The sequence below is a fragment of the Rattus norvegicus genome, chromosome 13 (assembly GCF_021556685.1).
Source record: "Rattus norvegicus strain SHRSP/BbbUtx chromosome 13, alternate assembly SHRSP_T2T, whole genome shotgun sequence".
NCBI classification, from domain to species: domain Eukaryota; kingdom Metazoa; phylum Chordata; class Mammalia; order Rodentia; family Muridae; genus Rattus; species Rattus norvegicus.
In genome coordinates this window covers 108331571-108358434 of record NC_141546.1, presented here as the reverse complement: position 1 = coordinate 108358434, position 26864 = coordinate 108331571, and the positions used below count along the sequence as shown (strand labels likewise).

The window sequence follows — 26864 nt, the reverse complement described above, 5'->3', positions numbered from 1 at the left end:
TTCTCTTAGGCACCCATACACGTAAAATCTGACACAATCAGACCATGGAAATGATGACTGACTGTTTTAACTTATTATTATTATTATGATGATGATCTTTTAAATTTTGTTTTGTTTTAAAACAATGAGTTCCTATGTGGCCCAGTGTGACCTATGCAGATTGATCTGGCCCCAAACTTTTCACTGTAAATTGCTAACAACTGTATGCCAAAAAGGCAGTATGATGGGCCATGAAAATAGAACACTCAAGACAGGGCACTTCTTTCATGGAATCTACCAAAAATAAAAAACATAATAATAAAAACTCATAAAAACCAAGACAAAAAACACTTTGAACAGCTCTTCTTGACTCTGGTTGTACTACAAGCATGCTTTGGTGCAGACAGGGTGAGTAAAACCACCTTCTCCCCTGGTCTTTTCATTCTGGGTATTAACCTCACAGACACACCCCTGTGTCTTTCCCCTTCCACCTTCAGTCAGGTCTCTCTTCTCCTTACGCAGAGTGCCGTTTGCACTCAGGTATATCTGCCTGGCTATTAGGTTTCTCGTTTCCTAGAGCCAACAGACTTAAGTCTTGGAAAGGGTTTTAATTGGTTGAGATGCTGATTGCTATAACTGGCTAATGGGCCGCCTGGGAACACGTGTAATATTTATTTATGAATTAGACGGTCATGCACTGTGAAGTCCTATTTCCTCACGAGGATAGCATGCAGCTACCTTTGGAGAGAGTATGAATTCTCTGCAGGCAGAGCAAGGAGCCAACACGATACCAGGGCAGGTGTGCAGAGGTGGCAGGAAGAAAAGAGCAGTCCGAGACTCTGGGCAGGGGCACTCAGGGAGCAGGGAAAGGACAGAGTTCCAATGCCCACCCTTCTTATACTCTGCACCAAGTTGGAACTTTTAGCAGGAATTTATAGGTCAAATGAATTTGTTCTTCCCGATTTCAACTGAATTTCTCAGTTTTCAGTGTGTCTGAAAGATGGTACATTATAGACCGAAAATATGGGTAAATAGTCTATGTCATTTAGGGAAGAATTCTAGCAGCTAATTTTGATCTTACATCAATGCAGGTGCTATTCACTATGATTTTCAAGATAGTGGCTGATATCAAAGAGTCTGTTATAGACATAGCCCTTCGTGTACACACACACACACACACACACACACACACACACACACACACACACACAGAGAGAGAGAGAGAGAGAGAGAGAGAGAGAGAGAGAGAGAGAGAGAGAGAGAGAGAGAGAGATGGGCGGGGGGAGTGTGTCCAGGGCCCATATTCACTGGCCTAGACCCCAAATTGAGGTTTTAAAGATTCCACATTCAGATCTCAGTTCATTCCTATTAAGTGTTTAACAATTTATAGGTGGTTAAATCACAAGGCTAGCATGCCCACACATCTTCACAGATACCCACCCTTACCTGTTGGGAACTATCTCAAGGTAAAAAGTCTGCAAATATCAACACTCTGACTTACTCCCAGGAGGCCCTCAGTGGACTAACACTGAAAGCTGATCGTTTCCTGTGGCTGACACTTTTTGTTTGCTTGCTTTTAGTTTTTAAAGCAATGAAAGGAAATCAAGTTCAAAATGCTAACTTTTTTTTTGTAGTTGTTGTTAATGGAATTGGAAAATATAATGTAGGCTTCCTAAGGCTGAACAGCAGAATTAAATACAGGACTGGGGAAGCAGCTCACATAGTGCATTTGCTTAGCATATGCAAGATTGTGGTGGTCTGCTAGAAGCCAAAGAGAAGGCACAGAGAAAGGAGCAGCGTGCCATGTTTAATGACATTGCCCCTAATGGAAGGGGCATTAAGGGTGATAAACATTCTCATATTGCATTCTTCTGCCTTGGTCCAATTTTCCTTCTCTTTCCCAGAATAAAAAAAAAGCATTTTCTTTTTACAAAGAATAGGAACTTCTCCCGTAATAGTATGCACAATCTAGATGCTGGGAAGCCAAAGCTGTTGGGAGTGTGGTAGTAGAGAATGTCAGTTCTACCTCTGACTAGAATTGTGACCAATGAATTTATTGGTCTTAAGGATCTTTTATGACTAAGTTGCTCTTTGACATTTTTCTACATGTACACAGTGTATTCTGATTATTCTCACTACTCCACCCCCTTTTACCTATCTCTATAACTTCCATATGTGTGTGTGTGTGTGTGTGTGTGTGTGTGTGGTGTCTGTGTGTGTCTGTCTGTCTGTCTGTCTGTCTCTTTCTCTGTGTGTGTGTGTGTGGTGTCTGTGTGTGTGTGTCTGTCTGTGTGTCTGTCTGTCTGTCTGTCTGTCTGTCTCTCTCTCTGTGTGTGTGTGTGTGTGTGTGTGTGTGTGTGTGTGCATGTGTGTGCACTTTCTTCTTTATTTTGGAACCCAGTGGTTGTATTCCAGGAAATCTATGTGCCCAGGAGGATTGGGTGGACTAAACAGTGATTGTGAAACCACTAGCCGTGATTCCTCCAATAGTAGCCATTAGTTCAGTAGGAAGCCTGGTTCCCTTGAGACTCTCATCCATGGTTGGCTGTTGAGTGTGCAGAATTTGGGAAGGCAAACACAGTTGCATTGTTTTCTAAATTCAAATTGTTATGTCATGTCCAGAAAATGACTGCACATCCTCCTGTCTTTTGCCTCTTACATTCTTTCCCTGTTCGTCTGCAGTGTTTCCCAGACCTGAGAGGGGATGGTATAAATGCCACATTTATAACAGAACATTTAACCTCCCCTTATTCTCAGAACCTAGAGCAGTCATCTGTCCCTGTGTCCACTGCCTTTCATTGCAGAAAGAAACTTCTCTGGTTAAGTCTTGAGGGCTTCATGGGCAAATTCTAGTATAGACAAAAAGCAGTCCACACGTCAGTATGCTGACGCTGCTAATATTGTCACTTCTCTCAGGCCTTCCTGAGAGGAAAGAATGGAAGGAAACAGGAAACACACTTTAAAACATTTGCACAATGGGTAGACCCAAGTGAAGACAGTGTCTGGAAGCCCTGAAACTTTAAGCTGCTTCAAGAAAGAGGGAGAATGCCAGGACTGGAAGCCTAGAGTGGACCAAAGTTGTTCTTGGTAGCAAACATCAAGAAAGCAACTGAGTTAAAGCAAACACAAGCAAACACCTAGTTACAAGTGAAATCAGTGTACTAAGAAGGCAGTCAGCTAGATCAGCTAGAGTCTAGAGTCTCTCCGTCCTGAGGTGGTTTTTGGCTGTCTTGCTTTAGAAGTTCTTTGTTCATAGGCTGCTAGATCAGCTTGCCCTTGGAAACCGTTGCAAAGCATATACAGAAGAAGAGAAAAATATATCTGCTGGTAGAGTTAACACTGTCCCCTAGGCGTTTGCTGAACTGGACTGTGGCTTTCTTAGTCTCTCTTTTTTTTCCCCTCCTCTCTTCCTCTCCCTTCTCCCCCTCCTCCTTCCCCTTTCCTCCTTTCTCTCTTCTTCTCTTTTAGTTCTCTCTGTTCTCCCTCTATACATCCCTCATCATCTTCCTCCCTCCCTCCCTCCCTCCCTCCCTCCCTCCCTCCCTCCCTCCCTCCCTCTGGTCCTTCTGTTTCCTTTCCTTTCTCTTTTCTCTTGTCCTCTTTCTCTCTCCTGACTTTTTTCTTCTTTGTCTTCTGTCTTCTCTGTCTTCAACCATTTGGCCCTCTGTCTGGGTGAGGGGTCAGCCTCTTGCCTTTAGTAATCTCCTATTTTTCTGCCACCAAACATTTACACAGATTCACACACCTCACATACCTACATTTTGCTACAGTGACTTTATTAATAAATAATTTTTAAAAGAGAACCCTGGGCATCTCTTTGTAGCAATCAGCAGAAAAACTGTTCCATGAATTGAGTGAAAGGAGGCTTCCTTTGATGGGTATCAGATATGTTTTTGGTTTGTGGTGGTGGTGGTGGGGGCAGGATTGTTAAAGGGGGTAACCAGAAAAGAATGGTGAAAACTCAACCCCATTTCATTAAACCTTCATGAATATGCAAAAGAGGACTAATTGCCCTCTTCAAAAACTAATCATTCTGAATTTTACAAGTTGAATTATAAAAACCTGACACACTTATTTTCCTCTTTTATTATATTTGTAAGCATTACTCCTTTCTGCAAAGAAAATCAAATCCTATTTCTGTCAGCTGCTGTGGCTCCCCCTCCCCCTTTCTGCTGAGACCTGCTTCTTCCCTCTCTCTGCCTAGTGCTGCTGCAGCCTGGCCATGTGTATTAATTGCCCTGTGAGACACGCTTGAAGTCATTAGAATTCCCCGTTCAGAACTATTATCTTGTGCCATTGTGCCTTTGCATTATATTTATTTAAATGCGCCTCTTCTGAATTAGCTCATTTTTAACAGCTAGCCATGCCTGAAATATCGTCCCATCCAAGCTGTTCTCATATCATTTTTCTTTCCTTGGTGCAAGAGATGTCTGCACCCAGCCTTCCATTCCAACAGGGCAGCTTTGTTAGGAGGTAGAGCTGCTTTGTGCGGCAGCTTCCCAGGAAGAACTTGGTGCTCAGACTCTGTATGCAAGAAGATATCCTCCAGGAATGGAACGAGTTAGACTCTGAATAGAGTGTCCTTCCAGGGGCCATCTGCATGTTTCCTACCATTTGATTTTCATTGAAAAATTTTCATGAAGAAGTCAACACAAGCTTCTAGTCGTTTCTTGGCCCTTTGCATTAAAGGACTCCCGAGTTGATGCCAAGTTCTTACTGGCAGATACTCGGAGCCATCAGCTGTCTCCAGAGTCACCCTGACTCGGGCAGTGTGATGAATTAAATTTTCTCTCAGGCCTCTGCTTCCCAGGGCTGCTAAGAAAGTTCTGACTGGCATGGGAATTTCTGTTTCTCTACTAAGTCTAAACTGACTGGCCTCCATACCAAACTAGGTTGTTTTTTGTTGTTGTTGTTGTTGTTGTTGTTGCTTTGTTTTGTTTTTTCCTGTTTTCTCTTGTCTACCTCATATGTCCATCTTTTCATTCAGAACAGACAACATAGTTTACAGCTGAGCATACACTTTATTATTTGTTGGTGGTTTTGTTGTTGTTGGTGGTGTTTTATTAATAATTAACTAATTTTACATCTCAACTGCAGTTTCCCCTCATTCCTCTTCTCCCAGTCCTCCTTCTCCCCACCTTGTCTCCCCTCTCCCATTCCATTCCTCCTCCTTTGACTTCATTATTCTTACAACTCCAGACTTCAGAGAGATTTTTCTCTGGACCATTGCTGCTTAGCTCATAGGATCTCTGTGTCTCATTTACATAAAGGCACACCGCCAAAGACACTGCACCCCCTCCCTTAAGTGGGGGCTTGTGGTCTTCTCATCACGCCTTCATTATTCCTTTTATTTTGTGAGGAAACTGGAATAAAAGGCCTTAAGCAAGGTTAATAATCTAGTGAGTAGTGAAGAATGAATTTGAGCACAGGTTCATATTAGATTTATTTTCTTACCACAACACCAAGCTGGCAGCATTGGAAATAAAGTCGATATGTTGGCATGAATATTTGGCAGGGGAAAATCAGGAAAGGCATTATGGACAGGGTGGGCCAGATGTTTGATTTAAAGCTGGAGAGAAGTGCTTCGTGATACCGGGAGAAAGATAAACACATTTGTCTCTGTAAAAATAGTAAGTTCAGATGCCAGCACTCATGGGGGTCTTGCAAGTCTTATAAGATGTATTGAAGGACAGTCTTTGGGAATGATCATGAAAGTTCTTCAAGTATAGAAATATTTACACAGAATGTCTAGTTTATAACCAACCCTTTAACAAGGTTTATGAATGAATGTGAGATCTTGTTGCCATGCCCTTGAAGGCATGTATGCTGCTAAGACAAGCCAAAGCTTGTACACATGAGTCACCAGATCTGAAGTCCAGCATCAACAACACATCACCATCATCTTGGCTGGCTCTGAAAACATATTCTCAAAGTGCTTTATGAAGAATGGCAGAGGAAGGAACTTACTGATTCCTCTGAGTGTTGAAGAGCATGAAGAGGGAGACCAGCATGAGGAGAAATTTTTCTGGCTTTTCATTCCCCTCAAGAACTTGCTTTCCTTCTGATCCCCCACAGTGGAGGTTACAGACTCCCTAAGATCTTAATAGAAAAGAGGGTATCTCTGTGAGCTGAAACAGACTGGAATTCATTCATGAGAAAAGAGCTCAACATATTGCCTGATAGGGATCTGGGAAAGGAATGAACCCAGAAATGGTTCTCCGTTGTCCTCCTGGAGTGATTATCAGGCTGAGGCATGGGAGTGAGCTTGAGGGGATACTGCACATGTGACTTATTCAGCTCATCCCCCGATGTAGTGCATCAGGAACATCTTTCTCTGGCTTCCCAATTCTTAGAGCAGTACCACAGAGGTTACATCCTGCTTGATTTCCTCTTTAGGACTCATCTGGCACCATAGACAGCCTTCTGCTGGAGGAACGGATACTTCCTTGCAACCTCCATGTATGAAATCTCTGAATATGATTTCAGAGAACTCAGAAGAGAGGTTATGTCTGTGTAGAGAGACTCCTATCCTTGTCTTTCTTCAATCCAAGAAACTGTCCCTTACAGCTCCCAAAATATGGATATAGCCCTTTTCCTTTATAAATAGGTATTTTTTTCATTTATCAAGCAAATGATCTGAAAAGCAAACCTCCTGGCTTGCTGTTGCAGCCTACATGTTGAGACCTCCCTTGGCAATGCCTCCCTTTCTAAGCCAAAGCCCACAGGATTGTACCTTAGCCTAAGATTACCCTGGGATGGTACAGGTTGCTGAGAGCCCTGTCCTCCAGCATTCACCCGAGAGGATGAAATGAAGTAGATGATAGGTGGTTTGAGCCAGAGCAAGATTTTGTAAGAAGACTGGAGGGGCACTTGGCTCAGTCACTAAACACTTAGACCTAACCCTGACTGTGCAGGCCTGTAATCCCAGGCAAAGACAAAGACATCCAAGATAATAGTTAGGCAACCAGGCTAGCCAAATCAATGAGCTCTAGATTCTGTGAAAACCCCTTTCTCAAAATATAAGGTGAACAGCCACAGAGAAAGACGCAGGGCATTGACCTTGGCTTTCACACATATGCATATGCATGTGGACGTGAACCCTCCCCATCTACCTGCACACACACAAACATGCTTAAAAAAATATGCACACAAGAGTAGATCAGAGGATGCAGACCCAGAGCTTTCAACCTCTGTGAGAAAATAGAGACTCTAATGGTTGCTGAATGGTAGATTCCTACCCCCTCACTTTCAAACACTATTTTCATTAGGCTGTCTGATGACCCTATTGGCTAATTCGTTTCCTTCCCCAAAGACTGCTGAATAAAGCAGGGACTTTAGATGTGCCCAGTGACTTCACATCACTGTTCTATCTGGTTTAATTTCTTCTTACAAGTCCTCTTCTGATACCCTTTGCTCTCCCGCATTCCCAGGTGCCTCACCAACCCAGCTGCTGGACTCAGCCCTCCTCTTCATAGTTGGCCCATGGCAACTCTTCCTGATCCCTTCACCCTTTGATTTGTCCATTGACAGAGAAATTTGGAGATAAATTTATAGGTAGAATAAACTTGCTTCATGACTCAAAGCTATTTATGTAAAATCAGCTCCTAACACCGGCCTGATTTTCCAGCAAAAAACTCGGATGTGGGATGGAGTAAATAAGTCTCTTTTAAATCTCTAAATGCTCACATATTTTCCCGAGGTCAGCAAATGGTTGACTTAAGAGGGAGATATTGTGATTTGTGCCCAAGAAACTTAAAGTATGAGGGATCATAGCTTCATCTCTAAAACGGAAATAATGATTACATCAACCTTCATGGGGCTGGTGTTTGAATTAAAATGTGGTACTATTTGTAACTGTTTTTTTCTTTTCTTTTCTTTTTTTACAACACTATAAGCATAAGACATATTGTTCGTGCTGGTTGGAGGCAGATGTCTTGACAGGAAATCTCTGGAGGTCGCTCTCAGTGTAAACATCCCATGATTCTCTGCCTCAGACAGGGAGATGAACTGCTGCAGCTGCTGCCCTTAGCAACGGGCCTGCTGAGCGGCAGGCTGCAATTAACTATAGCAGCCGCTAGATGGCACGTCCCTTGAAAAAACTTCTGCCACAGAACATCTGTATCCTTTCAGAGGAAGTGCCTCAAGGGGCACATAGTCAATATGGAAGCAACCTGGAGAGTCATCTCCTTCACAGCGATAGAAGTCCTATTCAAGGGTCAGAAGTACTCTGGACTTGAAGAAATACACATAAACGAGGGACACCACCCCCTTCCTGGTATGTTGACAACATTTTCTAGGGCTCAGAGATGTGGTAGAACCCCATGAGGCATCTGGAAGGAAAAGGGCAACTAACTTGTTTATCTGAACTCAAAGAAGAGCAGCGTGAGGAAAAATGCCTGCCACCAATTATTCCCCAAGAATACAGGGGTCTAATTCCTTAGCCAGCAACCTCTCTTTACCACTCTCTAGTAGGAACCATTTAGCTTAGAACATGCAGTGCTCTAGCCGGCCAGGTAAGGAGCTACCTTGAGTCTGGGAGGAAGTCTCTAGCAGAGCGATTCCCATATCAACTGCGGCATCTTGGGCAGTCACATCCTGTATGCTCATAGGATCTGCATCACAGAGGTACATGTATGAGCACTACCTGCGGTCTCCTTTTGAGGACTTTTTCAAGGACCCTCCAGTCAATTTATTTGTTCTAGTCCACTGATCTTCAGTTGCACCTCCTGCACTCTCAGATGAATCCAAAGGTGGCATTTTTCCCACAGAAAACAACTGTGATAAAAGTCTATGTGTGATTGAAGAGAAGCGCTGAGAACAGCAAGGAGAGTATGCTGTGCCTAACATGCGCATGTGCCTTACATCTAAGAGCCCCTGTCATGCTAGAAAGCCTTTGCACCTGATCTGTTAGAATTCCAAGGCGGAAGCCAAGTCTGCTCAACCTCCTCTTTCCTGCTCTTTCCTAAGGTTCTCTACTCTGCTACATTTATTTTATAATTGCTACTTTTCTAACACTGATTTGTGGGAGGAAATAATCTAGATAAACTCCTGGAACACTTGCCTTTAGTATATATTTTTAAGATTTATTTTTAATTATGTGGATGTGTGTTTGTGTGTTGATTATATATATTATGTATAAATAATACATTATATAATTTAAAATATATAATGTGTAATATATATGTATGAAATCAACACACAAACACACATACATATAGGTGCTCACAGAGCAGAATCATAAGATGCCCCTGTAGCCAGAGTTACAGGCAGTGTGAGCTGCCAAATGTGGGGTCCTGGGAAATGAACACAGACCTTCTGCAAGAGCAGCAAGAACTCTGAGTCATCTCTCCAGTCCTATCTAGTATTCTATTAATAACAATAATAATAATAATAATGAACAATACCTCTTAATTAGCAAGAGGAAAGTGGAACAAGAATGAATTTTCTATCTGCTTTAAGTTTTTTGGGAAGTGAAAACATATGTGTCAATCTGAGCATCACTGGACAAAGATTTGTTTAATGAACGTGGTTCTAACCATTAGCTTTGTGTTAAAGTGATCTTGGAAACAGTTACTATCATTTTCATCCAAGTCAGAAATAGAAATTAAAACTAAGAAAGCAGACATAATGTAGCATGTTCTCTAAACAGCAATGAACAATGCCTGGTTCTTAAGCGTCCCTGAAGTCAGACTCTCTGGAAATCTCATGCAATTTCTTTTGGAAACTCACAAATGAGACTACACACTTTTTGTGACCTTTTACAAATTATTATTTTTCTTAACAAAAGAGGGTAAAAGAGTCCTTCCAGTCTTGGTTCAAACCTACAGAGTTGAGAAGACCAAAGCTTCTTGTATATCTATGAAGAAGTTCCCTGTAAGGAGTTGGCCTTCAAGACTGGACACTAGGTAGGAAAGAGATTATTACAGCATCAGGGAATTCCTGTACTAGAATTATGTGTGCACCACTGTTTTACCTATGTTGTCTGATAGAGGAGAGAGAAATATGGAGACACACATAAGGAAAAGTTCTTAGACAAGAGTGAAGTTGGAAGTGGCTATGAATGGAGTCTAGTGTGAGATCATTTTCTCTCTGCTGGACTTGTGTTTGTTTTAAGGTTTTCATGGAGCACATGTTTGGGTTATCAACTCTTCCCAGTGATGGGGACTAGCCCACGATATGGAGCTAGGTGCTAGTGGTCCCCATTGCTATCAAGCAAACTTGAGGAGAATCCTCTGAGGAGCTTATGAGAATTTTCCAGACATTAAATTGCAAAATCTGAGTTGAGTTCACCTCTTTTAATTATTTAAAATATATGAAAACAACTCCCATAATTCACATGCGTTCTATTTTTACTTTTTTCCTTCCTATTCTAGAACTTTGTAGAATTAACCCTATAAAACACAAGAATGCACAAATGGCTATCAAAAGTCTAAGATCCTCTGGTTAGAGTTGTCTTTTTCACAGGAGAGTAATTGTTGTTCATGGCTGGACTTCTTCAGAAAGCCGAAAGCTTGGTTTGAATAGAGACCTAATGGATGCTGAATTTGAATGTGTCTGTTTTACAAATGAGAGGGCAGGATTTCTGATAGTGTGAGTAATGGCTCTAGGTGTGGGGTCTCATGTTACCCCATCTAGAACAGAAATTCCACAAATTTGCTTGTGGAGATGAAGGTGAAAAGAGAAGGAAGAGACTTCTGGGAAAGGAGGTAGCAGTGACTTTGGATACTCAATTTTAGGTGACCACAACATTACCTAGAGATTTTTACAGTAGGTAGCTTGGATTCCTGTTTCTCTCCCCAGGGACTTACTTTCTCTCTCTCTCTCTCTCTCTCTCTCTCTCTCTCTCTCTCTCTCTCTCTCTCTTTTCCAGAACTGCAAGATCCTGTGAGAATCTATAGACATATACTGTCTTTACAGCCACTCGATGGAAATATCTCACCTCCAGGAGGGTGTTATCACTTCCCTCAACTCATAACATTCGACACTAATCTTAAAAGCCCACTCAGTATATAGTCATCCTTCTACATCTCTGACCCACAGTGACAGCATATCTTCTCTCTGATCAAATTCAGCCTTCAGATCTGGGAAAGGGTTGAGAAGATACCAGTGGATATTGCTGAGTAACTTTCTGCCACGTGTCTGCTTTATTTTAACATGCTCTTTCACCCCCCAAACCTGGGGTCTCGGTGAGAATTAGGAGTAGTGCTTGATAACTGTGTATGGTTTCCTCCTCTTCACCACTGCAAGGTCATACTGTCCATCTTGAGTGAAGCATCACCTGTTTAAGAGGAAAAGCAAGCACATGACTGACAAGGCATCCCACTCCTTGATCCAGGATGGATAAGAAACATGAAAGGAAGTGAAGTCTGTCTTAGCTAGGCTAGCTAGGCATGTGTACACTTCAGTAATCCCAGTTGAGGCAAGATCACAACTTTGTGATCAATGTGTGCTACACAGTGAATTTTTCTCACAACCTATTCTCCCAAAACACAAACAAAAGAAAAATACTCAACCTAGGCAACTGAAAAAGGTAAAATCTCTTTTCACCTCAGAGATTTGGGAATCATTTGTTACTACAGCCAAATCTAGCCTAGACCCAGTGCACCGTGGTCATCTACCCATATACCTCAGGTATCTACCCATGTGCCTTGGGCCTTACTATTGACTTCTGTACCCTCAATCACTAATGATTCTTGTATTGCATATCCAAAAGCTTACTGGACTTCTGAAGGACAGTGTGGTAGTTTGAATGAGAATGGCCCCCAAGGGCTCATGTGTTTGAATACTTGGTCTCCAGTTAGTAAAACTATTTGGAAAATATTAAGCAATATGACCTTGATAGAGTAGGTGTGGCTTTATTGGAGTAAGTGTTATTAGATATCAGCTTTGAGGTTTCAAAAGCTCATGCCAGACCTAGTTTCTCTCACTTTACCCTTTCTCTTCCTGAAACTTCTGCAACAGATGTGAGCTATCAGCTACTTCTCCAGTGCCATGGCTGCCTGCCTCTATCCATGTTTTCTGCCATGACTCTGGATTGTAAGTAATCCTCCAGTTAAATGTCTTTCTTTATAAGTTACCTTTGGTCATGGCATTTCCTCACAATAGGACAGTAACTAAGACAGCCTTGACCACTTAACTATGTGCCGAGGTTAGGATCAGATCTCACCATCCCACCACCTACCTAGATTAGTTTTGGATTCTACCACCCTAACATGCATCCCAGTTGTTTTTTGAACTTACCATCCAACTGCATTCCCAGGTGATATTCTGATTTCCCAGGGCATCTATATACTCCCTCCAATAATTTCTCAGCATTGATATTTACAGAAAAATAATAAACATAATCCACATTGGTGCCTGTATCGACCCCCAGATTCCACTGACATTTAGGAGTAAATGATGGATTGCCTTTTTTTCGAGGCTGGCTTGAATGACCTGCATGGCCTGTACATAATTTACTTTTGATTAAAGGAGTGCTTCAACATCTAGATTCTGTTTGGAAGCAGGAGGCAGGATCAATAATGTGTATGACACAAACTTTCAAACAATGGACTGTGAGTGAGAAGTCTCTGTAGTCCATTTACCAGGGAGGAGGTGGAAGGGCAGACGGAGGGAAGCCTGAGGCTTCTAAGTTGGACCTGGGGTCTGATGTAGCCCAAGAAGCTTTGCTTTCTACAGATTGGGGGCTATGGTGTTGGGGAAGACAGAACTGCTGAGGGCTTGGATTGCTCCCCAGCACACGTAGAGTAAGAGGCGGGTGAGTGCCAGCAGCTGCCTAAGAAGAGTGGGCTTCAAGGATGGAATTCTCTCTTCCTGAGTTTTGCCTCTTCTTGCCCATCCTGCTAGAAGAATAACTTATCTTCCAAACCATCGGTCCATTGCTTGGGTTTCATTCAAACTAAGCACTTTTAGAAAAAGGAGAATACTATTCTCTGTTTGGCCACATTCACCTCTTCTAACACCTCACACTGCTTTGTCTTGGTTCCTTTGGCTTCTGCCTCTGCACAGGGCACTCACTGTGCTTCCTGTGGTGATGAATTTCCTGGATCTATTCATTGGAAAAGAATGTCTGCTTCTCTTCTGGCTGGCTAAACTTTTTTTTTTTAAATTAGACACAAATTCCATCTCATGTAATGCTCACATAGACCAGTGTGAGCCACTGTGTGGTTTCTTAGAACTGAGCTCAGGTCCTACGAAAGAGTAGTTAGTGCTCCAAACCACTGATGCATCTCTCCAGCTTTCAAATCTTCCATTCCTTATTTATTGAGTTCTACAAATACCGATCACATCTCCTCTAAGTTCCAGATACTGCAGTAGCACTGGGTAGAGATGATTATTAAACAAAACAAAACAAAACAAAACAAAACAAAAACCCTTAGACCTGTTTCTGTCTTTGTGAGACTTGAAATTTTTCAGGGGAGGAGAAATGGGCTTTATTTAACTATAATGCTTTCAGATGATAGTGACTGGTGGGTAGCATTTGTTGTGGTATTCTGAGCAACTAGATTGGGTATGAGCATTGAACACGGTTTCTCCATAGCTTCTCTATAACACTAAACATTTGAACACTGTCACCTTAAAGAACTCTATCTAAAACGAGAAACTGAGAGTGTTAAACTCTGATCAAATGCTCCACTCACAATAATTGCATATGTTATACATTTCTTTATATGTTTTTGAATTTAAATGCTAGTATTTGCCTTGATAATCCTCAGAGACCTCAAGTTGCACACCACTTATCTCTAAAAGTCTGCACGGGTACTATGGGTCTACTGTTCCCTAGACACCTGAGAAGCTTTGCTTCTTCTGGGCTTCACCCATGCTACTCTCTACAGTGGCCTATCTATCTACCTGTCTCTCCCTCTGTCCACTGAAATGCTATCTCCATGTCTAGGCCTGTCTGCAAGGCCACAATGATGGTGTGGTTTCTATCCCAGGCAATATTCTTCCAGCCCATTCGAGAGTGTTCTGATTGTCATCTTCCCCATGCTTTTATGTAGGCTAATCACTAAGCTTGTCCACATATGCTTGTTTGCATTATTTCTGCTTCTACATCTTGTGCAGATTGAGGTAATATGTCACCCACCTAAAACAGCTGTTAAATTTCCCTTCCTTTTCATGTCACTCTGTTGTACCTTTTCACTTTGTTATTTGTTTGCTTAATTCTTGCTCCACCCCCATTATTTTCCTTTCAAAACCAAGCTTTTCTGACTAGCTTGCATGATTTCCCAGAATGCATTGCATAGTGCCTGGATTTGTATTGAAATAAAATCTGTATTCGTCGACAGCATGGGGTCAGACTTTCTTTTCTCAGTTGCTGGTTGACTAAACTGCCCCACTGTGGGGATAGGAACAGAGCAGGCTGATCCCTGTTGTGGATTCTACATTCATAGTTTCAGATTCCTCCACAGTAGTACTTAATGTGAACTGGCATCACTGTTAAACTCACCTATTCTATTAACAGACTCTGCCTGAGACTTGCTGTGAGTAGTAGAGGGGAATGGATATCCCACATGTACTCCCAAGTAGACATGTCAAATGCACTTGAGCGATTTCTCTTGGACATTGCATCATGACCTCAGTCTGTCTCAACTATGGCCATTTTCAGTGTGACCTCTGAGAAGGCAGGGAAAGTGGTAACCCATAGACAAAACTGAACAATTGATGAAGATTTGCTCTTCCTAGCTCCTGTGAAAATGGGATTATTATAGAAATAAAACCAACTGATCCACACCACCAAAATCTCACCTGCAGGGTTGCTCTAGTCTCAGGCCATTGACCATCCTAGGCCTCTGCCCTGAATCCTCTTTTCTTGGAGATTTGCTTTCATAAAACTCTGTGCCTAAATGGCAGCATGTACTGTAACTAAATGTGACCATAAAGAGGGAAAAGTTATAATGTTTCGGAAAATTGTTGTTCTCATTACCTACCTTAGTGCCATATGTTCCAATCTAAAGCTGTACGATATGGGGAATTACGGTGACACAAAGATGAAGTGATGTCTGGCTAACGACACCCCCAAATATTTATTCTCGCTCCCTCCCCAGCAGTACTCACATGCATAATTGATGCCAGCTCCTTCAATTAGAAGTCCGGGGCATAAAGAAAATGAGGACAAGTCTGTCCACATTTCTGAAGCCTGACAAGGAAAGATTAAAATATTTTATGAGTCTTCCCCATCATCTGTGGAACATGGAGCTCTCATATTTCATTTTCTCAGGAAAAAAATAGTGTTTGCATTATTTGAAGAAAATCATTAGGAATGCAGCTCACCAGCAGAAGTGGTGGGCTGCTGGGCTGCTAGCCCTGAGTTATGCTGTGTGCTTGGCTTCCTCTACATATTCTCATTTAGATGCATCAGAAAAGGAGCAAAGCTTGGTAGCTCAAGAATATCCAGTGTTCCAGACACAGTGTCATGGAAAGCCAGGTCTTTCAAACCATTGTGGTTTGTGAACTGGGCTTCCTAGAAGGGCAGCCTTGCCTGCAAAGCCTTTCTCAGTGGAGATGTCTCTCACCAGGAATAGGAGCAACTTCCTAGGGACAAGGAGGCAACTCAAGGGGGAATGAGCATCCTCGTGGTTTTATTATTTCATTTCAGGAGAAATAGTCCTGGATTGTGACCTATATGTTCTTTTTTTTTTATTTTTTTTTTTATTAACTTGAGTATTTCTTATATACATTTCAAGTGTTATTCCCTTTCCCGGTTTCCGGGCAAAATCCCCCTCCCCCCTCCCCTTCCTTATGGGTGTTCCCCTCCCAACCCTCCCCCCATTGCCGCCCTCCCCCCATAGTCTAGTTCACTGGGGGTTCAGTCTTAGCAGGACCCAGGGCTTCCCCTTCCACTGGTGCTCTTACTAGGATATTCATTGCTACCTATGGGGTCAGAGTCCAGGGTCAGTCCATAGTCTTTAGGTAGTGGCTTAGTCCCTGGAAGCTCTGGTTGCTTGACATTGTTGTAGTTTTGGGGTCTCGAGCCCCTTCAAGCTCTTCCAGTTCTTTCTCTGATTCCTTCAACGGGGGACCTATTCTCAGCTCAGTGGTTTGCTGCTGGCATTCGCCTCTGTATTTGCTGTATTCTGGCTGTGTCTCTCAGGAGCGATCTACATCCGGCTCCTGTCAGTCTGCACTTCTTTGCTTCATCCATCTTGTCCAATTGGGTGGCTGTATATGTATGGGCCAACTGTGGGGCAGGCTCTGAATGGGTGTTCCTTCAGTCTCTGTTTTAATCTTTGCCTCTCCCTTCCCAGCCAAGGGTATTCTTTTTCCTCATTTAAAGAAGGAGTGAAGCATTCACATTTTGATCATCCGTCTTGAGTTTCGTTTGTTCTAGGGATCTAGGGTAATTCAAGCATTTGGGCTAATAGCCACTTATCAATGAGTGCATACCATGTATGTCTTTCTGTGATTGGGTTAGCTCACTCAGGATGATATTTTCCAGTTCCAACCATTTGCCTACGAATTTCATAGACTCGTTGTTTTTGATAGCTGAGTAATATTCCATTGTGTAGATGTACCACATTTTCTGTATCCATTCCTCTGTTGAAGGGCATCTCGGTTCTTTCCATTTTCTGGCTATTATAAATAAGGCTGCGATGAACATAGTGGAGCACGTGTCTCTTTTATATGTTGAGGCATCTTTTGGGTATATGCCCAAGAGAGGTATAGCTGGATCCTCAGGCAGTTCAATGTCCAATTTTCTGAGGAACCTCCAGACTGATTTCCAGAATGGTTTTACCAGTCTGCAATCCCACCAACAATGGAGGAGTGTTCCTCTTTCTCCACATCCTCGCCAGCATCTGCTGTCACCTGAGTTTTTGATCTTAGCCATTCTCACTGGTGTGAGGTGAAATCTCAGGGTTGTTTTGATTTGCATTTCCCTTATGACTAAAGATGTTGAACATTTCTTTAGGTGTTTCTCAGCCATTCGGCATTCCTCAGCTGTGAATTCTTTGTTTAGCTCTGAACCCCATTTTTTAATAGGGTTATTTGTTTCCCTGCGGTCTAACTTCTTGAGTTCTTTGTATATTTTGGATACAAGGCCTCTATCTGTTGTAGGATTGGTAAAGATCTTTTCCCAATCTGTTGGTTGCCGTTTTGTCCTAACCACCGTGTCCTTTGCCTTACAGAAGCTTTGCAGTTTTATGAGATCCCATTTGTCGATTCTTGATCTTAGAGCATAAGCCATTGGTGTTTTGTTCAGGAAATTTTTTCCAGTGCCCATGTGTTCCAGATGCTTCCCTAGTTTTTCTTCTATTAGTTTGAGTGTGTCTGGTTTGATGTGGAGGTCCTTGATCCACTTGGACTTAAGCTTTGTACAGGGTGATAAGCATGGATCGATCTGCATTCTTCTACATGTTGCCCTCCAGTTGAACCAGCACCATTTGCTGAAAATGCTATCTTTTTTCCATTGGATGGTTTTGGCTCCTTTGTCAAAAATCAAGTGACCATAGGTGTGTGGGTTCATTTCTGGGTCTTCAATTCTATTCCATTGGTCTATCTGTCTGTCTCTGTACCAATACCATGCAGTTTTTATCACTATTGCTCTGTAATACTGCTTGAGTTCAGGGATAGTGATTCCCCCTGAAGTCCTTTTATTGTTGAGGATAGCTTTAGCTATCCTGGGTTTTTTGTTATTCCAGATGAATTTGCAAATTGTTCTGTCTAACTCTTTGAAGAATTGGATTGGTATTTTGATGGGGATTGCATTGAATCTGTAGATTGCTTTTGGTAAAATGGCCATTTTTACTATATTAATCCTGCCAATCCATGAGCATGGGAGATCTTTCCATCTTCTGAGGTCTTCTTCAATTTCTTTCCTCAGTGTCTTGAAGTTCTTATTGTACAGATCTTTTACTTGCTTGGTTAAAGTCACACCGAGGTACTTTATATTATTTGGGTCTATTATGAAGGGTGTCGTTTCCCTAATTTCTTTCTCGGCTTGTTTCTCTTTTGTATAGAGGAAGGCAACTGCTTTATTTGAGTTAATTTTATACCCAGCCACTTTGCTCAAGTTGTTTATCAGCTTTAGTAGTTCTCTGGTGGAACTTTTGGGATCACTTAAATATACTATCATGTCATCTGCAAATAGTGATATTTTGACTTCTTCTTTTCCGATCTGTATCCCCTTTATCTCCTTTTGTTGTCTGATTGCTCTGGCTAGAACTTCAAGAACTATATTGAATAAGTAGGGAGAGAGTGGGCAGCCTTGTCTAATCCCTGATTTTAGTGGGATTGCTTCGAGTTTCTCTCCATTTAGTTTAATGTTAGCAACTGGTTTGCTGTATATGGCTTTTACTATGTTTAGGTATGGGCCTTGAATTCCTATTCTTTCCAGGACTTTTATCATGAAGGGGTGTTGAATTTTGTCAAATGCTTTCTCAGCATCTAATGAAATGATCATGTGGTTTTGTTCTTTCAGTTTGTTTATATGATGGATCACGTTGATGGTTTTCCGTATATTAAACCATCCCTGCATGCCTGGGATGAAGCCTACTTGATCATGGTGGATGATTGTTTTGATGTGCTCTTGAATTCGGTTTGCCAGAATTTTATTGAGTATTTTTGCGTCGATATTCATAAGGGAAATTGGTCTGAAGTTCTCTTTCTTTGTTGTGTCTTTGTGTGGTTTAGGTATAAGAGTAATTGTGGCTTCGTAGAAGGAATTCGGTAGTGCTCCATCTGTTTCAATTTTGTGGAATAGTTTGGATAATATTGGTATGAGGTCTTCTATGAAGGTTTGATAGAATTCTGCACTAAACCCGTCTGGACCTGGGCTCTTTTTGGTTGGAAGACCTTTAATGACTGCTTCTATTTCCTTAGGAGTTATGGGGTTGTTTAACTGGTTTATCTGTTCCTGATTTAACTTCGATACCTGGTATCTGTCTAGGAAATTGTCCATTTCCTGAAGATTTTCAAATTTTGTTGAATATAGGTTTTTATAGTAAGATCTGATGATTTTTTGAATTTCCTCTGAATCTGTAGTTATGTCTCCCTTTTCATTTCTAATTTTGTTAATTTGGACGCACTCTCTGTGTCCTCTCGTTAGTCTGGCTAAGGGTTTATCTATCTTGTTGATTTTCTCAAAGAACCAACTTTTGGTTCTGTTGATTCTTTCTATGGTTCTTTTTGTTTCTACTTGGTTGATTTCAGCTCTGAGTTTGATTATTTCCTGCCTTCTACTCCTCCTGGGTGTATTTGCTTCCTTTTGTTCTAGAGATTTTAGGTGTGCTGTCAAGCTGCTGACATATGCTCTTTCCTGTTTCTTTCTGCAGGCACTCAGCGCTATGAGTTTTCCTCTTAGCACAGCTTTCATTGTGTCCCATAAGTTTGGGTATGTTGTATCTTCATTTTCATTAAATTCTAAAAAGTTTTTAATTTCTTTCTTTATTTCTTCCTTGACCAGGTTATCATTGAGTAGAGCATTGTTCAATTTCCACGTATATGTGGGCATTCTTCCCTTATTGTTATTGAAGACCAGTTGTAGGCCGTGGTGGTCCGATAGCATGCATGGGATTATCTCTATCTTTCTGTACCTGTTGAGGCCCGTTTTTTGACCAATTATATGGTCAATTTTGGAGAAAGTACCATGAGGAGCTGAGAAGAAGGTATATCCTTTTGCTTTAGGATAGAATGTTCTATAAATATCCGTTAAGTCCATTTGGCTCATGACTTCTCTTAGTCTGTCGACATCACTGTTTAATTTCTGTTTCCATGATCTGTCCATTGATGAGAGTGGGGTGTTGAAGTCTCCCACTATTATTGTGTGAGGTGCAATGTGTGTTTTGAGCTTTAGTAAGGTTTCTTTTACGTATGTAGGTGCCCTTGTATTTGGGGCATAGATATTTAGGATTGAGAGTTCATCTTGATGGATTTTTCCTTTGATGAATATGAAGTGTCCTTCCTTATCTTTTTTGATGACTTTTAGTTGGAAATTGATTTTATTTGATATTAGAATGTCTACTCCAGCTTGCTTCTTCTGACCATTTGCTTGGAAAGTTGTTTTCCAGCCTTTCACTCTGAGGTAGTGTCTGTCTTTGTCTCTGAGGTGTGTTTCCTGTAGGCAGCAGAATGCAGGGTCCTCATTGCGTATCCAGTTTGTTAATCTATGTCTTTTTATTGGGGAGTTGAGGCCATTGATATTGAGAGATATTAAGGAATAGTGATTATTGCTTCCCTTTATATTCATATTTGGATGTGAGGTTATGTTTGTGTGCTTTCATTCTCTTTGTTTTGTTGCCAAGACGATTAGTTTCTTGCTTCTTCTAGGGTATAGCTTGCCTCCTTATGTTGGGCTTTACCATTTATTATCCTTTGTAGTGCTGGATTTGTAGAAAGATATTGTGTAAATTTGGTTTTGTCATGGAATATCTTGGTTTCTCCATCAATGTTAATTGAGAGTTTTGCTGGATACAGTAACCTGGGCTGGCATTTGTGTTCTCTTAGGGTCTGTATGACATCAGTCCAGGATCTTCTGGCCTTCATAGTTTCTGGCGAGAAGTCTGGTGTGATTCTGATAGGTCTCCCTTTATATGTTACTTGACCTTTTTCCCTTACTGCTTTTAATATTCTTTCTTTATTTTGTGCGTTTGGTGTTTTGACAATTATGTGACGGGAGGTGTTTCTTTTCTGGTCCAATCTATTTGGAGTTCTGTAGGCTTCTTGTATGTCTATGGATATCTCTTTTTTTAGGTTAGGGAAGTTTTCTTCTATGATTTTGTTGAAGATATTTACTGGTCCTTTGAGCTGGGAGTCTTCACTCTCTTCTATACCTATTATCCTTAGGTTTGATCTTCTCATTGAGTCCTGGATTTCCTGTATGTTTTGGACCAGTAGCTTTTTCCGCTTTACATTATCTTTGACAGTTGAGTCAATGATTTCTATGGAATCTTCTGCTCCTGAGATTCTCTCTTCCATCTCTTGAATTCTGTTGGTGAGGCTTGTATCTACAGCTCCTTGTCTCTTCTTTTGGTTTTCTATATCCAGGGTTGTTTCCATGTGTTCTTTCTTGATTGCTTCTATTTCCATTTTTAATTCCTTCAACTGTTTGATTGTGTTTTCCTGGAATTCTTTCAGGGATTTTTGCGATTCCTCTCTGTAGGCTTTTACTTGTTTATTAATGTTTTCCTGTGCTTCCCTAAGTGTGTTCATGTCTTTCTTGAAGTCCTCCAGCATCATGATCAAATATGATTTTGTAACTAGATCTTGCTTTTCTGGTGTGTTTGGATATTCCATGTTTGTTTTGGTGGGAGAATTGGGCTCCGATGATGGCATGTAGTCTTTGTTTCTGTTGCTTGGGTTCCTGCGCTTGCCTCTCGCCATCAGATTATCTCTAGTGTTACTTTGTTCTGCTATTTCTGACAGTGTCTAGACTGTCCTATAAGCCTGTGTGACAGGAGTGCTGTAGACCTGTTTTCCTCTCTTTCAGTCAGTTATGGGGACAGAGTGTTCTGCTTTCTGGCGTGTAGTTTTTCCTCTCTACAGGTCTTCAGCTGTTCCTGTGGGCCTGTGTCTTGAGTTCACCAGGCAGCTTTCTTGCAGCAGAAAATTTGGTCTTACCTGTGGTCCTGAGGCTCAGGTTCGCTCGTGGGGTGCTGCCCACGGGCTTTCTGCAGCGGCAGCAACCAGGAAGACCTGTGCCGCCCCTTCCGGGAACTTCAGTGCACCAGGGTTCCAGATGGTCTTTGGCTTTTTCCTCTGGTGTCCGAGATGTGTGTGCAGGGAGCAGTCACTTCTGGTTTCCCAGGCTTGTCTGCCTCTCTGAAGGTTTAGCTCTCCCTCCCACGGGATTTGGGTGCAGAGAACTGTTTATCCGGTCTGTTTCTTTCAGGTTCCGGCGGTGTCTCAGGCACAGGGGTCCTGCCGCTCCTGGGCCCTTCCCCACGGGAGCCCAGAGGCCTTATACAGTTTCCTCTTGGGCCAGGGATGTGGGCAGGGGTGAGCAGAGTTGGTGGTCTCTTCCGCTCTGCAGCCTCAGGAGTGCCCACCTGACCAGGCGGTTGGGTCTCTCTCTCACCGGGTCTGGGAGCAGAGAGCTGCTGCGGGCCGGGATCCGCGGGTGTGGGACTTCCGGTAAACACAGAACGTGCCCGGTCCTAGAGAAATTCTGCTTTCCTGTGTCCCAAGCTCACCAGGCAGCTTTCTTGCAGCAGAAAATTTGGTCTTACCTGTGGTCCCGAGGCTCAGGTTCGCTCGTGGGGTGCTCCCCACGGGCTCTCTGCAGCGGCAGCAACCAGGAAGGACCTATATGTTCTTCAAGAAAAATGAGAGCCCATTTGTAGAGGGGAAAGTATCATGTGACACTGTTAAGAATGTATATAGCATCTGAGCCAGGACTGGCTGTCAATCCCATTTCCTCCATCAGGAACTGTATAAGCTGTGTGGCTACACAGAACCTTAACACCTATACAATCAGATTGTAACTACAATCTGTGCCAGTTGGTTATGTTTATGAGGCTTACTATGTATTGTATTTATTGTATTCTGTTATGTATGCGGGCATGTGAATATATCCCATATTTCCTATTCTTTACCCACTGATGGCATGGATATGTGAATGGTGCCGAGTGAATATGAGAATATAAATACTTCTTACACACACACACACACACACACACACACACACACACACACATTTCTTAACAGATACACCCAGATAAAGTTGTTGGAATACATGGCAGTTCCATTCTTAGTCTTTGAGGAATCTTCCTGTGGTTATCCAAAATGCCTAGTGTATACTTTTCAATGACGGTTCCAATCAGCTGATCTTCAACAATGGTGCCAAAAACATTCGATGAGGAAAGGACAGAGGGCCATTACTTCAATAAACAATACTGGAGAAATTTGGTATCAACGCACAAAATGATGAAGCTAAAATTGATCTCATACTTCATAGAAAATTGTTTCCACATGGGTGAAATCCTTACCCATAGGAACTAAAGCTGTAGGATAAAATGCACAAAAATATTTCTACAGCACTTGATCTTAATGAAGACATGTTGGATAGAATTCAAGGGGGGAAAAACAGAAAGACAGAATCCCAGGGATAGAGACACCTCTACACAGAAAACAGACAAAAGGAATTCCAGGGCAGCAAGGAATCTCTGCACAAAGATTGACTCACCATAGAGAATGCTGCAGATCAACAGGAAGTATTTGAAAACCACTTATCCAATAAGGGACTAATATTCAATATAGATAAGCAACACAGACAACTCAGTAGCTAAAGTCAAATAGCATAAGTAAACAATGGGTAGAGTATAGGAACAGGAATGTCTTGAAAGAAGATACACAGATGGTTGAAAGACATTTAGAAATGCCCAACATGAATTAATCACCAGATTATTGATATAGTTCTAACCCACCTGTCCTGTTGGAGTGGCTGTTGTCACAATGAGGAAAGAAAAAAAAAGTGTTTTCATGGATGTGAAGAGAAAGTATAGTCTATATATTTTGTTTAGTTTTTAAACAGAGGAAAAAAAAAAACCTCTGATATCCCATGATGCCTTATGCTGCCTTGACTTTAGCACTAAACTCATTGTAATGTAACTGAGAACCCTTATGGTTCTTCCACTAAAATTGTCACTCAGAATCAGAGCCTGTGCTTCCACTAACTTCTGTAGCTCCTTTGCCTAGATGACCATGTGTTGAACACAGCAATAACTCAAGGCATGACTTATAGATAGATGGGTGGATGAATGAATGAATTTAGCCAGTGAATATTCCTAGGTTGTATTGGCGCCAATGGTTGAAACTGGATGGACCTAATAGCAAAGTCTGTACTTTTTTTTAACTATAGGAACCTATGTCTGCCCTCTTATGTGGTTATGACAAGCAGTGATATACTCCATCATCAAGATATCAATCATGGAACAGGGGTATGGCAGTTGTGACATAGTTCCCTCTGTACTGATTCCTGAGTATCCAAACAGTGACTTAGTTTCTTACTTTTAAATCTACATTCTCTAACTGTAAAAGAACTTCATTGACATTGTGATACCCTCAAGATCATATTCCTATGGGACTATTATTCAAAGTTGAAGGCTCTCTTACCAAATGGTGTACTCTTTCAGGATACCATGTAACACAAGGCGAGACTGTTACACAGGACCACTCTAGATGGCAACCAGTGAAATTTTGGCTCCAGAGATTCTGGCTTTGGGTAAAGAACTTAGAGCTTGACAGATTCAAGCCTTTGATGTTTCAAATTGGGGAGCAAGAAAGAAAGAAAAAGGGACACAGAAGAAATTTTTTTAGGGTCACACAGCTATGAATGACTTCCAGAGTAGAGCATCTTCTACTGCACTAACTCATCTGCTCCAGTGTTCAGTGCCCAGAATGTTCTCTAACAACGAAGAGGGCCTTTTCATTTGCTTTTGTCCAAGACTGAAAGTTTCCAACACTCTTCTACAGGAGACAGAAATGCAGCTTCCCCTTTCCTACTATGCCATGCTGTAGGGTTTGTAGACAGACTCACCAGATCAGTTCTGTACCAAGCAAGAGGCAAAGAGCTCTTATCTCCTCATCACATTTTAAAATGAGAACAGGAGTTTGACATACATTTTTAATGCATACTCGTACTCTGTTTTTTTTTTTTTGGTTTTTTTTGTTGTTGTTTTTGTTGTTGTTGTTGTTTTAATGTATACTTGTTCTCAGGCTTCTGCCTGTGCTCCTACTCTTTCTTCTTTCTACCAAGAGCTAAACCCCATGCTCAGTTCTATCTTTGGCTTCTGGCACTGTGATTATCCTGTTGATAGTGATGACAGTGAATTGATAGATGAAGGACAAGAACATAGATATCACTGGGCTCCACCTATTTATCCTTCAAAGACTCAAAGTAATGGTCATCCTTGCTCTTTCTCCAGGTCATCAAGAGAATAAAGACATTGAAGCCAGATTCCTAACTTGGACTTAAGTACAAGTCATAAAGGCACCATGGTCATGTTTCTGATATTGTCTTTGTAATAAAAGTCAAGCCATTTTATGGCAAATAAAGTCAGTATCTGAAAGTGCTGAAGGAGAAGTCCTAGGGAGGAAGAAAATCTGTCTTTTAGGGGCCTGAGATGGATGTTTTGAATATTGTAAGCATTTTCTTTCCATAGCTCTGACTCAGAGACAGAGTAACTCAGTCTTTGCACTATCGTCCAGCCAGACTGAGTCACCCTGGATGTAATTTATATACACACTGGGCTGCCTCTGCCAAGCATTGGCATGGCTAGTTTATGTGCTCTACTCTCAAGAACCTCAATACATTTTTAATTAAAAAACAATTGATAAAGTTGAAACTATAAATCCCCTTTTACTGAAGGAAACTTTACCAAGCCTTTGGTTTATAGACAGGTGAAGGACATTCTTGGCTACTGAACTCCGCTTATTTTATTTTGTTCTATAATTTCTGTGTGAAAGATGAATGAGTTATTTGGTTAGAAATCTAGAGAACGTTTCTAAAGGTCAGCTGGCATACTGTTGTCTCTTATGCCCATTCTTTATTGGAATTCTGTATACCCCAGTTTGCCTGCCTGATTTAGAGGTTTCTACTACAGAATGGGCTGAGGATGTTTTCGAACATATTGCTAGTTGGGATAAATGTATGATTTTGTTCAGCCAATGGAATGTGTGTGAATATGACTGTTTAGCTCTTAGTGGAAGTCTCAGAAGGCAACATCTTCAAAATGCTTTGTAATCTGTTACAGAAAGAACACGTTCCTAGTGGTAGCTGATTCAAGAACCTGAAAGACAGGTGAAGTAAGACATGGCTGTGGAGTTAAGCCCAGTAGAGTATGGCCTCCTAGCACTGACTTTATAGTTTTTGAACAGAAGGTTTTTGAGATTTAAGATAATGAAACTCAAGGTGGTTTTGTTTGTTACACAGCTGTAGATGCTTCATAGGGATTTCCATCTCATACCCCAACAAGTGACCTCTGCAGAGGCCTCTATTTTTACCTGTATAAAATGGGAAAGGTAAGCCAGATGATTCCAACGCTTATTCCAGAAATTTCTCACACTGTAGAACTTAAGTGTATACAACTAATGGCATAAATTATCAAGATAGCTTTCATGGTGGCACAAATATGAAAGGCACTGACTGAAAGTCTGACCTACCTGGTTCCTTGTCTGGACCTGGTTTTTAAGTGGCATAGTACACTTATCTGGAAACTCCATGACCAGTTAGGGGTAGAAAAGGTATCATGAAGGCTGGTTGCATATTCTTTGATGCAATATTCAGGCTAGCTTCTGAGCTACTGACCTCAGAGACATGACCTCCAAAGTTTCTGAATGTGCCTCCAATGTGAGTAAAGAATTAAAAGTCCATGCCACTATCTAATGTGTGAAATGGAAACTTCTATGCTTAACATTTAATTTAATATATCCAGACCCATTTATTTCTACCTGACTGCAAAGCCCTAATATATGCATATTTTAATAACTCAGGGTATTAAAATGATACATTTTGAATATATGCTCATCCATGATGACTATATCTCCTGCCTCATTTCATCATGAGGTTCTCTACCATTTGGAAAAGTGGAATTTTAAGGATGGGAGAAAGATATGTCCTCTACTTGCTGTCCCTGTCTCTCTATTGGCATATAAGAGCCTAAGTCCCTGGCTCTCATCCCAGAAACAGTTACCTCATGTCCTCAGGTTTCTAGGCATCTTTCAATCTCAGTTATTTTCAGTCCTCTCATGGGACCTCAGGAAATGCCACACATTGCCTTCTGCTTCTCTTCTGGGAATATGGACACTAATTTCAGATCCAACTAGACCTCCCACCTCCCTTTTGTCAGTATGAGTCCACATCAAACTGGAATGTCTCTCCCAAGTCTCCTAGTTATACCTGCACAGGTAAGTCTGACTTTTCTCTAATCTGAAACTACTGGCTTCTTCAG

At 41.6% G+C, this 26864-nt stretch overlaps 1 long non-coding RNA gene across 3 annotated transcripts in view; it reads left to right on the top strand.

Moving 5' to 3' along the window:
• LOC102549557 (uncharacterized) overlaps window positions 1–26864 on the top strand; it is a 250849-nt gene that overhangs the window by 61815 nt on the left and 162170 nt on the right. Inside the window, exon 1 of one of the 3 annotated variants that reach the window (XR_015635823.1) lies at window positions 8013–8254. The exons of the other annotated variants lie outside the window; for them this stretch is intronic. This is a non-coding gene — a long non-coding RNA (uncharacterized LOC102549557). Of the gene's footprint in view, window positions 1–8012; window positions 8255–26864 lie in introns of those variants that run through there. 3 annotated transcript variants of the gene reach the window in all.